This window comes from Carassius gibelio, chromosome A20 (genome assembly GCF_023724105.1).
Source record: "Carassius gibelio isolate Cgi1373 ecotype wild population from Czech Republic chromosome A20, carGib1.2-hapl.c, whole genome shotgun sequence".
In the NCBI taxonomy this organism is placed as follows: domain Eukaryota; kingdom Metazoa; phylum Chordata; class Actinopteri; order Cypriniformes; family Cyprinidae; genus Carassius; species Carassius gibelio.
In genome coordinates, this window is record NC_068390.1 from 19,046,537 (window position 1) to 19,065,043 (window position 18,507).

General features: G+C 36.2%; 1 protein-coding gene across 8 annotated transcripts in view; it reads right to left on the minus strand.

The window, feature by feature from the left end:
- Positions 1–18,507, minus strand: part of LOC127938034 (SAM and SH3 domain-containing protein 1-like) — a 184,820-nt gene that overhangs the window by 103,358 nt on the left and 62,955 nt on the right. The window lies entirely within an intron of this gene.

Here is an 18,507-nt window from a genome sequence, read left to right on the forward strand (position 1 = left end):
AAGGGTGTGACGTCATGTAAAAAAAAAAAAACTAAATTTATGACATAATAATGTGGCTAAACCCTGCCTCCACAGAAGATCATCAATGCCTGCTTCAACATCACTGCCTATTTAGCCCAGCCTTATGAGTCTAAAACAGGGTTGGGCAGTAACGGATTCAAAAATCTAGTAACTTTAAGCTGTTACAGTTGCATCACATGACAAAGTTTTCAGATTACAGTTACATTTTGTAAGAAGTGGGAATACTATCAGGATTTCATTAGTTTCATTTATAATTAAATAAATGAGTATTTTGACATACTGTAATAACACTACATTTAGCTCTGCTTCATCGTAGTTCCTGGTTCTGTCGACACATGTTGACTCACGTGAGCCACCTGCTGGTACGTGCGCAAATATCACCCGTCTACAATTTTGTCCTCAATCGCAGGATGAGGTGCTGCTGGGAAAAACATTTTTATGTCTGGAAATTTCACTGTTATTTTAAAAGAAATAATAAAAAGAATAATAATAAAGATAAAAGCATAATACGTCGTGGCCTAATGGTTAGAGGGTTGGACTCCCAATCAAAGGGTTGTGAGTTCTATTCTCGGGCCGGACGGAATTGTGGGTGGGGGTAGTGCATGAACAGCTCTCTCTCCACCTTTAATACCACGACTTAGGTGCCCTTGAGCAAGGAATCGAACCCCCAACTGCCCCCCGGGCGCCGAAGCATGAATGGCTGCCCACTGCTCCGGGTGTGTGCTCACAGTGTGTGTGTGTGTGTGTGTTCACTGCTCTGTGTGTGTGCATTTCGGATGGGTTAAATGCAGAGCACAAATTCTGAGTATGGGTCACCATACTTAGCTGAATGTCACTTCACTTAACTGTATAGCCACTAGATGTCTGCATAGCCTTTTATATAAATATATATATGGCTGTAATAACTAGATGACAAGACATGATTTTGTATAGTTTCAAATAGTTTTTATAATTTTTATTCGTTTTAACTATAAAGTCATAGTTAAATAAAGGTAATTAGATATTGCTTTTTTGATTTTATTTACATATGTAACTAAAAGGAATCTAAAAGTAATCAGATTACATTACTTTCATATTGTGGTACTTGGATTATGTTACTGAATACATTTTTAATGAAGTAATTTGTAACTGTAATGGAATACATTTTAAAAGTAACCCTCCCAACCCTAGTCTACAATCCGCCATGCAAACAGTATTCCGATTAAGGGTAGGGATGGGCATTCGATTAAATTTTCTTAGTCGATCGTCGGGAGAATTAACGATCGACTATCGATTAATCATTAATATTTTTATAATATAATTAATTATTTAATTTTTATAGTTAAAAAATGCAATGAATACAAAAATACAGTGTGTTTTTCCTCGGTGATAGCTTTATTACAAGATCAACTTGTGGCAGACAGTTAAACTACGTTCAGGCAAACCGAACATATATGCGCGTGCTGCATGCAGTGCTCTAAAGCAGCGGAACCTACAGCTGCTAGCAGGCGTTTTTAAACAGAGACCTCATTTGTTCCAAAACAATAATAGTGATAAAAGAATCATGTTAAACAATAACATAAAAAAACATTATAAAACTTAGATCGGACAGATTTTGTAAAAATGTAACTCAAAACTATCCAAGCCAGAAGAAAAGGCCAGATATTAGCCTCCCTAACAATTACGCTAACTTAACAAATTATGCTACTTAAAGCCTCATGAAAAATAACTAACTTTAGTAACTAGCATACAACTTCTGCACGAGTCTACGGATTTTTGTTGAGAAATACCATATAAGCATGTTGACATGATCTGGTGTCAGACGCGACCGCAACCCTGGTGACCGTCAGTCCAGCCGCTGAAAACACCCACTCTGAGGGAACTGACGTTGCCGGGATGCACAGGACAGGTACATCATTTGAGTCGTGGCCGTGTTGTACTTAAACACCCCATCGCAATGTTTGCAGTTAACTAGTTCGCTTTTTAAATCAAAATGGTCCCACGCAACACTTCACCGTGACATCTTAATGATTATTCTTTTGAAATCAAAACGTAAGATCACAGATAACCGAGTAGGGTGTCAAATATTGCACCCTGGTGGTAAAATATTTATTTGCTGCCACACTACGTAACGCAACCTGCATTAGATTAAAAAAAGTGCTTTAGATTAATCGATAACAAATTAACATGATCGAAGAATTTTCTTAACGATCAATTATCGATTGTCGATTAATCATGCCCATCCCTAATTAAGGGTGTCAAATTTTTTTACATTATAAGTGGACCTCAGAGAACAGTACAAATAATAAAAAAGGCAGTTTGTGGCCCCTTTAAGATTGGCTGATCTCCTGCATTACTGATGCTCGACACCAAGGGATTACAGACACTGTCAACAACTTATACAATAACATAAATTGTGCTTTGAAAAAAAATAACTATTATCAGCTAAGACAAGAGCAAGCACACCACAAACTGTCACGGAAGAATTAGCTTCCCTTACCTGTCAATCATCATGTCAGGTCCACATGTCCATGCACAAGACAAGAGAGTGACAGAATGGAAAAAGAGAGAGAAAGATATCAGAACAGATGTTCTTACAATGAAACACAATACAATACTCGCAAGCAACGAGTTTGCCAGGCTCTCACTAAACAATACCATGTGCTGTCAACTGCTTTTGCTGCCAGTGAGCAAGAGCTCTAGCAAATCTGTTCTGTAAAATTCCCAAATAATTTTCCCACAAAAGCTTTCTGGCCCTGCCTGTCTTGAGATGCTCTTCACATGAACATCGGATTCTACACAGACAACAAACTCATCTCAAAAAACTGAACGAGAGCTCATAAGAGCTCATGATTAAAGAAGCAGCAATGTGTGACTAGTAAACCAATGATTCTTTTGAATCAGATCTTTTCAAGTACATCCAGTTTACAATAAACAATCAGAATGATTTATGAAATATACTAATCCAGTTATCAATTTATTAATCCAGTGCAGCAGAAAACAACATTTGGGCTTGTGGCTTGTGACAACATTATCATTCTCAGATATCAAATTTTACTGAAAAAAAACAAATCAGGACAGGTCAAGACAGTGATGCAAAGTCCTACATCACCGTGCTTTTGCATAATTCAAAACACGTTCTAATGCATGCGCACACACCAAAATATAATAAATTCTAAAGCTGACAGTTTTTATAATTAAGAGCCTAAATACAGCAACAGAAGTGCTAAAACATCACATTAGGAAAGTGTTTGCTTTCACACTCTACCACTTGGTGCACCAAGATGCCAGATCAGTTCCAGAGCAACATTGAGTACAAAACCAAATCAGAACCTAACAGCTTTTAGAGGCTTTACTCACAGACAGAGCAACTGACTGACAGAGAAAGGTATAGTCAGTGGCCTAGTTTAAATTTCTATGAACCTGAAATTCAAATAAAATATCTGTTAAAAACAAGATCTCCTCTCCTAACAATACCAACTAATGCAGTGTTTAGTTTAGACAACCATTCTATAACCAGCTGTTAAGTCAGATGTGTAGAACCCAAAAATCTAACGGTGATTGTAGGGCCCTAGACAAGATATAAACCACAAAATAAAACTCTTAAAAAATCTAAGCAATAAATAAATCATAAAAATTCAAAAAATATAAATAATCAAATACAAATAAATGAACAAATACACAAAATGTATATTCCAATATACAAGCAAATGTTTAGAAGTGAGAATGAGAAATAAAGACTGATGGGAGTGGCTTCCAAGAGTAGGTCAAAGCTTTACAAATTCAAAGCATGCTACCCATCAGTTAAACGGCTGCATCACAAACAGCACTCAACCACAAAACACTGACCTCTTACTGGGTCTGGAGAGACAGACGGTGCCTAATGGCCATCTATCTCTCTGACAAACATATTGAAAAAGTGAAACACTTTCATTCAAATCTCACTTCTGTTTACGCTTACCTCCACACATCTCTAATGTCCTGTGTGCTCTTTATTATGCAAATTAGTGGAATTAATTAGCACCCTGGTCGTCTGCGTGAAGTTTAATCTCTAATTCATTAATACACTAATACACATTACTAATTAGGCACCAGTGCTATTTTATTCAAGACAAAAATGATTGAGACACCCACTTCTTATCTAATCAAATCAATTAAAGCAAGAACCGGTAACTGAGCACAGAGAGGAAATCAGGTTAATATCTGGATCAAAAGCACATCACTCAACTGCACCATTTGCATGATTCACATTTGTCTGTTTATTTGTTGTTTTTAAATGAATAGAGTTTGGACAAACATTGTAAAATGTATGGAAAACTTTTTCTATAGTAACTCTGTAAGGTTACCAATTTAATGGGATAGATTCCCCTAAAATTTTAACTAAGTATCCTCATATCAATCCCGACTTCTGTGAAACAAAGATATTTTGAAAGATTTGTCAATTGTCTTTTCTAAGTAGGCTATATTCTTTACAATAGAAAAACATTACAAACAGCTTAAGCATTAAGGACACAAAGTGTGGATTTTCTCTTTCTAAAGATGGTATGACCTTGTATTGTTTGTACTGTATTGTATAGAACAGTTACATGGCTGAGGACTGAAGCCGCTCTATTTATACCGCAGGAACCAGGATCCAAATAAAGTTCCAGGTAAAAAAATGGCCCTCAGAAAGTCCCTGCTGGCGAGGTAGTACTTTCAGAACTTTCAGGGGCGGGACTTGGGCACAGTTCACCACAGCATTCTGATTTCAACCACCATTTATTCTGATAATTTTCCAAATATTACTATTATTGTGTCATAAAATGTAGTTTTAAAAGTATTTCAGGCGTGAATGTAGTTGTTTAAAACTCCAAGTTGGCTATTTAAAAATGTGCATTGCCGATTTCAGAGATGGTGAGCTCCACGCGATCAGCGGGAGCACAGTGCTCATTTATCCCCCGAGAGCAGTCTCACCCTGGCTAGTCCTTCTGACATTTGCCAGTGGCTCTGATGTCTCTTCAGTGGTTAAACTAAAATAGAATTAGTTTTGGGTAAATCTAACAGGTGATCTTTGGTCTTTATTCAATTAATCTATATGTTAAAATGAAAATAAAAAGAGGCAATTGATATAATATTCCATTTCATTGTAATAGCATATGGACATCTCCCTGAACTACATTTCTGCAGCTATTAATGTGTTTATATGAAAACAAAAGGATGGCAGTGGTATATGATATCATATTTTCTTATTGTAAATATACAGTGAGGAAATTTGCCATAGCCAAGGCAAGCTGACTGATGTCGGTTGAATTATGGTGTGTGAACAAACATTTTACCCTTCTCCTTCTGATTTCTAAATGTTAACTTGTGTGAAGTTAAGCAAGCTAAGTAGTCAGTAGCCCAAAGGGGACAGAAAGAACACTGGAATCACACATAAAGAACACTAATCCCACTCATAGACAACCCGGATAAAAAAAAAAAACTACACTAAACTGCATCAAATATATTGCTCTGTCAAATTCAGCATCTGTCTGTATGATTCCAGAGAGATTCACACATGGCTGGCTTCTTTATGAGACTCATTTTCCACACTCATGAATCCAGAGATTTCTGCAGCCCATTAGATGCCAGAATGGAGAGACTGTAAAGAGAATTGCTGGTGGCTGATGTGGCAACCCTGTAAGACAACCTAGATGATCTCCTTGTGGTGGCCAGAAAGGAAACTGATGCTGATTAGATTGTCAAATTACACTCTATGATGCAATGAACCTGTGCAGAGGATATTAGTTCCAACCAATACGCTCGTATAGGTCATTTGTCCACATCCCTGAAATACGACCCATCATACTACAATTGCGCCCCTATCAGCAACAGGACGTTTTCATATTAATGTTTTGTACTCTTTTATTTGCACCATAATTCGGGTTTCGTGTAGCTCAGTTGGTGGAGTATTGCATTATACAACTCTATGTAATCATGTGATTATGGGTTCAATCCCAAAGAATGCACATGCTCATAAAATGTATAATTTTGCATGATTTCTGTGAGGGGTAGGTTTAGGGGTGTGGTTAGGTGTCGTCATTCAAGTGAATAAGCCACCTTGTAAAACATGTACAGATTACTGTGAGATCGGTGTAAAAAGTCCACACGCACATTTTGATTGGTAATGACGTTATACGTCATTTCATGATGACAGATGCAACACGTTACTATCATTATTTTAACAATTGCTAGAGGGCACTTAACTTTAAAACGTAAATATAGGTCGAAATAAGGTGCTTGCACAAACGACCTATAGGGTCGTTTTAATTGGAGGACAGGCTCAACAATTCCCAGGATGCTTTGCATAAAATAGGATAGGATGTAAAATGTTTAAATTAAGTGGCATTTTATGTGTGTGCCCACATTATTTGCACTATTTTGAATTATATGCACATGCTGTCTATGTTAAGTGCCTCATTCACTAAATTAATTATGCAAATCAGGTAATGACACAAACTAATTATCACTGCCATGATGAATAGAAAAGGCAAATATCTATTTTTAACAAATTCTCTTTACGTCTGCTTTTTTGCAAGAAGTAATAGCGCACCATTAATTAAACCAGCGAAAATAGCACTGAACATCTGAAATAATGTTTTTGCTCTGAAAATAATAACAATGACTCAATTCTCATGGTACAACACTATTTCTGTGCATTTAACATGATTGAACAGGTTTACAGGTTTTTAGTAAAGACGACATGTTTTGCAGTAAAATTGCACAAAAAAGTGCAGCAACTGTAAATTTGCCACAAAGGTCTCTCACTGCACATCCCTGCTGAGAAAAGAGCACAAGATAGAGTGACTGATGGATTGTGAGAAAGTAAGAAAACTTGTTTCTCCATTAGAGAGAAGTCACTTCAGAGCATTGCGGGTAATGTAGCAGTAGGGAAGTCATGAGGAAGGACAGAGGAATGATAATGACATTTTAATCTACAGCTGTCAAAATTTTAAAAGACTGTGGGCATGTCGACAGCCTTCTTTAAACATGAATGTTTCCAATTGCGGTGTGGTACACACTGTCATTTTAACAATTAAAGAGAAGCTGTGTAAACATCGCCAACAATAATAACTGCTAATTAAAATGACGGAGATAGAGGCAGACTCAAATCAGAAAAAACAAACAAACATAAAAAGGGTCTATATAAACCCTCTACATCCATTAAACATGACAGTGCTGTTTTACTTGTGCCTCAGCGGAGAGAAATCTTCTACCACAGAATCACTAGCATCATTCTTTTCTTTCCTGTCAGTGAATCGGTTAACCTGGATGACCTGACAGTGTGTGCCTTTATGACATCACTTCCCATCTAGAGAAAGAGCTTTCTTATCAGGCAACTCTCTTCTCTTTGACCCCAGTCTGGTGCTTTAGGGTTGTTCCTGCAGGATTTTTTTTTTTTTTTTTTTGGCCCAGAGGCTGAAATGTTTTATCTTCCCTTTTTGTGTGCAGTGTCTCTAAATGCCTTTGAATATACTCTTTGGTTAAAATCTGAAGTGAAATGCATTCTATTTTACTATATTTTAAAATGTAATTTAAACTTGTGATGGCCAAGCTGATTTTCAGCAGCCATTACTCCAGTCTTCTTCAGTGTCATATAATCTCTCTAATATCATTCATATATACTGATTTGGTGTTCACAAAACACTTCTTATTATAAATGTTAAAAACAGCTGTCCTGCTTATTTTTGTGGAAGGGTTTATATTTTTAGGTGAACTATCCCTTTAAAGTTTTTGTATTTGTCTGCACTGTAGCATTGGAACAGTAAGCAGCAATGCAACCAGATCAACATTTCACCTGTGGGAATGAGATTGTTCTGCATCAGGGGATGAAAATGTACAAACACTTCCTGTACAAAACAGAGCAGCTCATATTAACTGCTGCTGACCAGTCAACAAAAACGTGGCTCACACACCCTCACAGACACAACACACAGGGGCTATACACAACCAAGACACTACACAGAGACCAACAAACTGCTGCTAGCAGCAGCATGGCACACCAGACTTTCTGCTGAGAGAGGCTATTCACTAACAAAGAGCTCAATGGAGTTTCATGCATTCAGCAATATCCTCCAGCATAAGACCCTGTATTGATGAAAATGTGGTGTTTTAATGAAAGAAAAGAGGGAAAAATAAATGCATTATTTAAATTGAATTTGTCCATCTGAAATGTAGTCATGTCCCATGTTAGGGTTTTTGTTAACTGTCCTCTTCACCTTTCTGAAATGCCTTTCTCTCTGCTAATGGATTACAATGGATTTACGGTAAACAGTCTCTGTCTGTATTTCAGCTAAAACTTAATTTAATGGAGCAAGTTGGAAATCAAATCAGGGTTTCAAGACTGTAACCCAAATTAACAAGAGAAAGAGTGACTTTGCATCTTAGAAAAATGTACGTATATTAAATCAATTATATTTCAATGTTTTCTGAATTAGAGCACATATCTTGAATAAGGTCTGGCACAGGATAAGCTGATTTTATGAAATCCTGGTTTTAAGAACACTGTAATCCTTGAGTTAAAGCACATTTGTATGCTCTCAGCTTCAGAAGAGTTGCCCCTGCAAAGAAGATAAATTTGTGCATGCCATGTCACAAAGATTCAAAGTCAAAATAATAATGTAATATGCTGCCCATCTTATGCTGAATATACTTCATCTCATTCTGAATGCTTATTATAGGGTCTTATTTGAGATATTGTAAATGGGAAAGGTTGTGCAGGCCACAATATTGATTGTGTAAATGAATTTAATGTATGCAGCTGTATAGAAGAATATATTTGCACTGATCTTTCTACACTCAGCTCCCTAGAGAAGAGCAAATTTTATGTCTGTTCAATATGAAGCAGCTTCTTGCATATGTGTGTACATTTCCCTGCCCTCCTGCAGCTAATGAACTGCCAATTGACTGAGCATCAAACGGTAAAGACACATCAAAAGCTATTCAATCCTGCCAGAAACAGACACATTCATCAGTACGTAACCAATCAGTGTCAAAACTTGTCAAATTAGCATACCATATCAAACCTCATTTGCATAGTCTAGCCTGACCAGACATAACATCTGACTTTAGCTAAAGAATGACACTACTTTCTTCTGTGGAGCTGTTAACTCAACTGAATTTGAATACACAGGTATTGGACTGAACTGAATCAAAACTGAAGCTGAAAAACTACACTCAAAAGCAGAGGAGGATAGAGGTGATAAATTAAGGTGAGATCCCTCAGAAGGAAAGAGAAACAAAGTAGTGGCAGACAATCAGATGTCAAATGTTGAGATATGTATTATATGTTGATTAGATAATATTTGATGACCAGATCACCACTATTACCATGAGCCAGCCCGTGCTAGGCATATTTACACATAACTCCTCTCACTAAGACTATAAATAAAATATCCACGACCCTAGCAAATGTTGTCTTCTAGCAATGCCCCCCCCCCCAACAAAATGTTAAAGAAAACAAAGTTTACCATGGAAAATACCAAAAAAACACCTTCCCAGTCTTTAGAAAACCTGAAAACAAACAGAGTTTGATCTAATTTAATTAACAGCAGACCACTAAAATGAATGAGCTAACTGTTAAGCAGTTAATTCAAATAAGCAACCTTTAACCTCCTGCTAAAATATCAGGAATAGAGGTTAGCAAAAGAAGTCTGCCTGGAGTCAGTGGAGGTGCTGAAAAGCAGCAGGCAGCGGGTTAGAGTCCATCTGGCACTCAGCCTGAATCACAACAGCCAAAACACACAGTCACAACCACAGGAGATAGAAATTTGGAAAAGACCCCATCTAATGTTTATCACTTCCCCCACTGCTCTCTGTGAGTGAACAAAAACTGAACCATCCATTCCTTTCTTCCTTCCTGTTCTATCTCTCTCTCTTTCTCCATCTGTAATGCTGCATGCCAGAAGCGTGAAAGAGGAGGACACAACTGGAAATCAACCAACAAACATGTTACTGTCATAATGTTTCCTAATTAAAAAATGTCCTAATGTAAAATTTAGAAGGAATTTAATCAAATATGGAAGATTCAGAATACACATACACACATTTAGCTTGGTTCCAAAGCGGTCTATATAATACCTGGAAAAAGAGGTCCATTAATATTCTCAATCATCTCAATAGCAGCTGTTTTGCTGATGCAGGTTGCCCCGGACTAGTGTTCTGTTCAAAAGACTTTTACATTGTTACTCAAAATACAAAAAAAAAAATTATATTCAACAATTCTATTCATAATTGTTTTATTAAGAAAAGATTCTTGAGCACCAAATCTACATATTAGAATATTTTCTGAAGGATCATGTGACACTAAAGACTAGCGTAATGCCATCATAGGAATAAATTTAATTTTAAAATATATTACAAAAGAAAAAATAAATCTTGTTAACTGTTTACTGTTTATAATGTGGTTTTCAAATAATTGCATCCTTGGTAAAGCAGGATACTTTTTTTTTTCTTTTTTAAACATAAATATTTTAGAGATCCCAAACTTAAAAAAGTAGTGTATGTGATTTCAACAGCAGATAAATAGATAAATTGGGCAGTGGCTTATACTATCTCTCTAACAAGATATTTAATGCAGAAATCACATATTTATTCCCATATTTGTGGAGACCAAACATACAGTACACTACAATTCAAAATATAGCGCTGTTTTTTTATACATATATTTAACATTTGTACATTACATTTATCAAAAGTAACTTTTAGACTTTAGTTTGGCTTCTAGACTTCACTTTAAAATGAAAGTTGTTTGCACTGCAAACTGTTTTATTTCATCACCACCACCATCAAAACTGCTACAGTTTCAACTTATGTCATCATTGTGTTGCCACTGAGCACGTCGCACCATTTTCAGTAAATAAAACGTCATGCTTGCTACAAAACATTTGCTTTAGCCTGCTCAATAAAATAGAGTTGACATTATATTTATCTAAAAACCTACTTAGATACATACCAAAATATATGGGTTATTCCTTAATTCATAAACAACAGATAACAGTATTAACATCCTTATATATTTATTCAGCCAGTGATATTAATTCCATCCATAAACTCTGCTACGGTATTGAACACAGAAAAGGCAGGCTGACATCACTGCAGTCATGCTACATTACACTGATTTTTTATCCTTTTTTTAGAGTCCCTAAACTCTAAAGAGTGTAACTACTCTGCTGTTAGCTCAACCAAAGCAAAGCAGCAAGTATTGCAGGAAAACTGAGTAAAATATAAAAAACAAAAAATGAAAGCTAATTTAAAGTGTTCTAAACAGTCACACCCAACAAGTCTTCATTTGTTTTTACAGAATAAAGCAATACCATTTAAAATACAGGTTAAATTAATTGTTACATTTATGACTTCTGATGTTTTCATTCACTTCATGCACTGATTTAGGATTTATAGAGCTCAGTCTGACAAATGTTAATGTAATATTCTCCTGACAGAGATTTATCAAGATTCTGAATCTGGTCTTGACCTTGTCTAATGTTTAGTGTAAAGTCTCCATGTTTTTTTTTTTTAATGCTGTTGCATTTTCCTTTACTCTGTGCTTAAGGGTGAATAACAAAAACAGGCTTTATTAAGCTTTGCTTGCTTTTATAGCCTAGCGGGATTAAATAAAAAAGCGTATTATAAACCATGGGTAAATAAAACCCGGAAATAACATCAAAGCCACATTCTCAGTTAAGTAAAGAATAAATTATGTGATTGCAGAACAAATACAGAACTATTTAGTGACTGTGAGTAGGGATGGCTTTATTTACTAAACCTTGACCCGATGTCCAGCCATGCAACCACCCCACACAGCGGCTCTCATACTGTGACCTGCGTGACTGTCTCTGTTTTAACGGGTTTCGGATGGTGTAGGAAAGAAAGATTCAGTCCCCCACCCCCCTCCACGTCACAGTCTTAGCAACAACCTATTATTGCTTGCATAGTGCCAGTCTTTGCATCAGAAAACAGGTGGAATGTGGTAAACATACTTTAACTCTAAGGCCCCGTTTACACTAGTGTGTTTTCATTTTAAAATGGCATTTTAGAATTAAAACGATCTGCATCTACACTGGCGTTTCAACGATCTCCGTCTACACTACATTACTAAAAACGCATGTCACGGTGACCATTCATGCACACTGGGCATGCGTGTAAAAGTGTAAACAAGAAGTCGCGTGCTAGTCACTGGCAGTTTCAACAATGAGCATGATGGCGAGGAAAAGCAAGGACGTTTTAAAGTACTCAAAGTAACTAATGATTACAAGGAAGCCATTGCAGCCGAAAATGTAGATTGGGAGTCAAGCCAAAACAAATACAGCGACATACTCGATAGAGACATAATACGGTTACGCAACCATGAAATGCATCCCTGGAGTTTTCAAACTAAAACGGGGTCAGCAGCGTTTTCATAAGTCTTAGTTTTCGAACGGGGAAAACGCCGGAGTAGTGTAAATGATAGGCGTAACCGTAGCAAAAGTTATGCATTTTAAAATGAGAACACTATAGTGTAAACTGGGCCTAAATTCAGAAGCATTTCAAATCTAATTTAAAACAATGACATTCAATCATATTATATGCATTAATTCTGTCAAAACATTTATTTACCCCATTTATTTACAATTACTGCAGTCTCAGATTTCATTTTCTTTCCACCGGCTACATCTGTAGGAAAAAGAGCTCAGAGTATATATATTTTTTGTTTGTTTTAATGTTTAAAAATAAGATAAAACTCAATTCGTCATTCCCCACAGAGGAATATGTTATATCATAAAGTAAGCCTGTACAAGACTACTGGAAACAGGTTCAGCTGTGGGTCTCACTCTGAGGATGTCCAGTAACAAGCACATAACAGTATGAACAAAACAGATTTATACATAAAACACATTAAGAAAAAACAATATAAACAACATAATACACAAAAGCACGACAGCTGTAACACAGTTGAAGAAACGTGTAAAGCAAAAATAAATAAATAGAAAACACTGGGGTCTGAATATACTGATGTCGGACTGAAAGAAAGGGGTTTGTTAACAGTCTAGCTACACCATATGCAGTTCTATGTATATGCTTCTTGCAACTGTTGGCCATGGTATATGCAGCTATGCATTGTGAGACATCTGATCATACTTACATATTTATTTTTGAATATTAACAGGTGCTCTTGACTTGGGTAGAGTGCAAAAACACACACACAGCAGACACACACATTCAAATACTTGAATATACATAAATTTTTTTATTATTATTATTTAGTTAAAAAACAAAGAAATAAATTTGCTTAAGGCAAAAAAATTGAGAAAATGTTTTTTAATTTTTACTTCAATAGCACCATTTCCAATGGTTCCCAATGGATGGGGCATCTAAAAGACTCAAGTAACAACATAATCATTGAGGACATAATTAAGGTGAGACTGACTGAAGACATTCTTTCTCATTTCTGTATAACCTTTTATGATAGCACTGAGGTCATCTGTCACTCAATCTGACTACTTAGGATTTATGAAAGTATGTGTTCCACTCAGCAGAATGGGCCTCTCTCTAATACAAGGGTCAGTTTGGTAGGGAAAGCATCATGGGCATTTATTACTCCCTGAAGGGCTCTTGCAGCTTAAGGCAAAGGATTATGGCCCGGTGTGTTCAGAGACAATAATATATGGCCTCTCAGAAGATTAGTTACACAGTATTTCTGAATACATAGTACACAATCTAACTGCTGCAGTCTATATGTGGATACTGTATATAGTTCACTGGCAGAAGAGCAAGCATAAAAAAAAACAAAAAAAAAACCTCATTCATATTATTTTATAAAAAGCAAATGAGTTTTTCTTTCCTCTAATACAATCCTGAAGAAATATTATTATAAAGAAGAAATATTGTTATAAGAAATGTCATTATAATGCTCACAGATGCAAGTTTCTTATTTGTTCCTGAATATACCTAAATGTCAAATTTCCACTTACTAAAATCACCATCAGAGTTAATGTTTGTGTCTAAATCATAAACATACACAACTGCATCAAAAATAAAGTGTGTAATTTCTGTGGCTTCTGTGGCACTTCGACATCAAGTTACATACATCAATCTTGCCTACCAAAACTATGAGGTTTATTTCAATATTTTTTTTGTATGTGTTTATGTTTAAAATAATTGTATTATTTATGACAGTTTTAGACATAAGACACCTAAAAAATACTCAAAAATTAAAATAAACATCCTCCACAGTTACACAATGAAGTAAAATCAATGTGTAAATATAGGCCCTGTCAATATTAAATTATTTCTGATGACTTGAGATTAATTATATTTGTGGCTTTTTACTTAAAGCCTAAGGGTAATATATATATATATATATATATATATATATATATATATATATATATATATATATATATATATATATATATATATATATCAAACAATTTCATGAGGTCTTGAAACCATAAAAAAAAAAGCATTCCAAAACTGCGTTCTTAAAAGGTCATGACCCCATTACCTTTGATGGCCAAATACACCCGTCTCCCCCCAACTCTTCAAAAACAAACCATGACAGTCCTTCTACCATCAGCTAGTGACGGGTATCTCAAAACCTATTTGAGGAGATAAGAAAATCCATCAAATTCCTGATTGTGGAAATGTGTGCCTCTGTGTGTTTGTGTGTGTGTGAAAGAGTGATAAAATATGTATGTCCCTGCTCAGTGGCAGTGTGGCGTTCACCATGGCTGACTTTAATTACAGACAGAAGGATAATCCAGCTATAGTGAATGGAAATACACATGGAAAAGAAAACTAGGAGGCACAGCCACACACACGCACAACCTTTAAATGCATGCACACAAGATCCCCACACACACTGTGCAGACTAGAAAGATGATTGATGATGTGTCAGAAAAGTAATGGACGTACAGAAGAGGAAACCCTATGGTGGCCCTTCGGGCAAAAAAACAACAAGGAATGAAACCTTTCAGCTCATTCATCCAGGCAGGAGTCAACATTAATGTGTCTGTCTATGTGTGTGTGTTCCTGTAGTAGGCTAATTGATGAAAAATGGATGGACTTGTTCTTTTTGAGAATATTTCATAACGAGCCCTTGAGCTACTCAGTAGCCCAGAAATTCTAATTAATAAAGATTCCCTCACTCTCTTTCAGTCACTATCTCTGTGATTCATTTTTCTTCTCTACCAACACCATTTCCAATTTAATTAAAAGACTGAGATAAAAAGGGCTTTATCTGAAATGGGGGGAAAATTGTAATGAAGTTGAATAATTTCTTTAACACACACACATACATGGACAAAGTGATACAACAGTTAAATTTGACCTATGGCCTTTTAATTTGATATGAAATCAATCCACTGATATCCCTTGGATTTAGGATGTGAAAAGATTTAGAGAAAGACACACTCACAGTGCCACCCCATTTCCATGGTGACGAATAAGCATAGTTTTGCAGAAAATCAAAAGGTGATACCTGCAGCTCAGATCATTTTTTTAACAGAGAAGAAACCATTTAAACATAATTCAAAGATAAACTGAACATGCTAATGATAGTTTACACTGGACTGGGTTCAGATAAAAAATACTGGTAGATGCACAGTCACAAAAATTCTCTTCAGCATGATGAATATCTTTATGACTCACATGGCAAAAGATGAAATGATCTGTACTGTAAGTATTTTGAAAACTAGGTTGAGATAAATGGCTTTAAAGGGCTGTTCAAGCCAACAACTTTCAACAAGTCTATAATGAATCACAAGTTTTAGTCAGGACAGTAAACACAAACATGCACATCAAGGAAAAACCAAGAGTGCAAATTAAATCCTAAATAAGGAACACTGCAGGACTTCAGAGACTGAATAGACTCTAAATCACCACTGTGCGTGCTAGGCCAAATGTCTGACCAAATAATGATGCAAAGAGTTAACACAAATTAAAGGGATAGTTTACCCCAAAATAAAATAAAAAACCCACTAATTTAGTGCTAACACTAAACACTAATTACTCTCATCTCGTTGCAAACCAGTAAAACTTTCACTCAACTTCAGTACACAAATTAAGTCATTTTTGATGAAATCCAAGAGCTTTCTGACCCTGTATAGACAGCAATGCTACTGAAACATTTTATGGCCCAGAAAAGTAGTAAGGGCATCTTTAAAATAGTTCATGTGACATTCATTTGCTCAACTGTAATGTTATGAAGCTACGAGAATACTTTTTGTACACAAAGTAACAACTTTATTCAACCATTTCTTCTCTTAAAAAAGAATAGGAAAGGAAGTGACGTGTGGTCAAGTATGGTGTCCCATACTTGTAATTTGTGTTCTGCATTTAACCCACCCAAGTGCACACACACAGCAGTGAGTAGTGAACAAACACACCGTGAACACACACCCGGAGCTGGAAGCAGTTGGGGGTTTGGTGCCTGTCGTAGGAATAAGCGGTGTAAAGATTTTTCTAAATTTTCCCTGAGGTGAAAAAAAAACCATAGGCTACATACATAGGATAGGTTTAGACCAACATGAGTATGAGTAAATTACATGTTTATCTTTTGGTAAACTATCCATTTAAGAGCCATAAAAGGTGGGGTGTACACTGGGTGCATGTACATTCGCAAATTTTGTGTCTTATTGTGATTTTGCTGTGTGTGACTGTCCGAAAATGCTGGAAAATAGCACTCATGCACAATGTAACAAACAATTACACACAGAGACTACAGCAGTGTCTGTCAATAATATGTGCCAGCAGACAGCTTGTTCGTTCTGTTCAGTGTGGCATATTGATCTGATTCTCCACTGTGATAAACCAAACGTGTCCCTATGGAGCGCTGTGGCATTGTTCAAGAATGAACACACACACACACGCACACAAACATAGAGGAAAAAACTATATATTTTTTGTGCTATTGTTCTTTAAAACAGGAAGTAAGATGTTTTTTTTGTTGCAGTCCATCCCTTCAAAGTATCATCCAGCAATTTAAACATTGTCCTGTACAAAAGACAACACATACTCGCATGTCAAAGTATGCACACGACAGCTTTGGCCATCATGACTTCACCAATCCATCTTCTTAAGTCTGACAGCTCACTCGTGGACTGTCTCCATGAAGCTATCTGAATGAAGCACTGTTAAGAGACATCTAAATTAAATACACTGAGGGGAATCTGACTGCAGGTTATTTGATTAATACAATATTTCATCAGATGATTCATTGGCCCAATGAGATCAGCATCTCCCTCAACAGAAAAAAGAAGTGGGAGTGAGTTTTGTTTATTTGATGTCTTTTAGACTTGAATGAACCATTAGACACAAATGTGTGGATATTGCCATTAATCTTCATTCATTAAGAAATCATTAGTCTCCTGCTGATTCTGTCATGCTTAGGTCATAACTGACTGGTCAATGATTTATAAAACAATAGTAAATAATGATTTTAAGCCATGCTAACAATCACAAATTGTTTCTCCTAAAACCTTCATAATTATAGAATCTACATGCGGAAAATCTGAACATGTAGGCACTGAACTGCTTACAGGGTATGATGCCAATACTGTCTGCTGATATGGTCTGATCAAAGAAATAAAAATGGTGGGGTCAGTAAGAATTTTTGTAAAGAAATTAATACTTTTAGTGAGCAAGGATGTATTCAAATTTTAAAAACCGACAGTAAATACACTTGTAATGTTTTCATGTACAGTATTTTTCATCAAATAAATGCAGCCTTGGTGAGCATAAGAGAAGCTATTGGTCCTCTTCCAGCTCTGAAACAGAGCTTTCCAGAACAACGCCAGAGACTCACAGCTAAAGACTATCTCAACTTTAAGCCCAGTCTATCTAAAAGAATGAATGGCTTCTGCAGCTGCTGCCACAGAGGAGAAGGGAACATTTTCAGGTGAGATGATGAGATGAACAGGAAAGGTAAAATTAACCTTGAACAAACACACACTAAAATAAAACTTAAGCAGGTAGGAAAGGTAGCTATAAAAATGCCATATTTTACATATTAAAATACAAATAGTTACCAAAAATATGGCCATTGACAAATGTCACAGACTTACTTCAATACAGTTTTTAGCTCTTTATCAATTCAAATTCATTCAGTGTTAAATCACTGCACCCAGACCTCCCATTACACCATATGAGTGTTTCAAATTGCCCTCCATTAGTGGGTACTGGGACTCATTAAGACATGTGGCAGGACACATGGATGAAGTGTCTTGAATTCCTCCCAGTGGAACTGCCACATCAAACATATGGCCAGTGTAGGGGGGAGCAGCTGTGTGTATGAGTGTGTGTGTGAGCATGCAGAGACATGCTGATACATGTGGAGTTAAAGATTGGGAACAGCACAGCTGTGTGTGTGTGTGTGTGTGTGAGAGAGAGAGACTGTTTCCCAGCAGAGAAAGACATCCAAGGTCAGTGTGCCCCACAGATTGAGCTTTGACAAACATCTCACCCTTCACACAGTTTATATTTTTCAGATTATGACATAGCCTAATGTAAAGT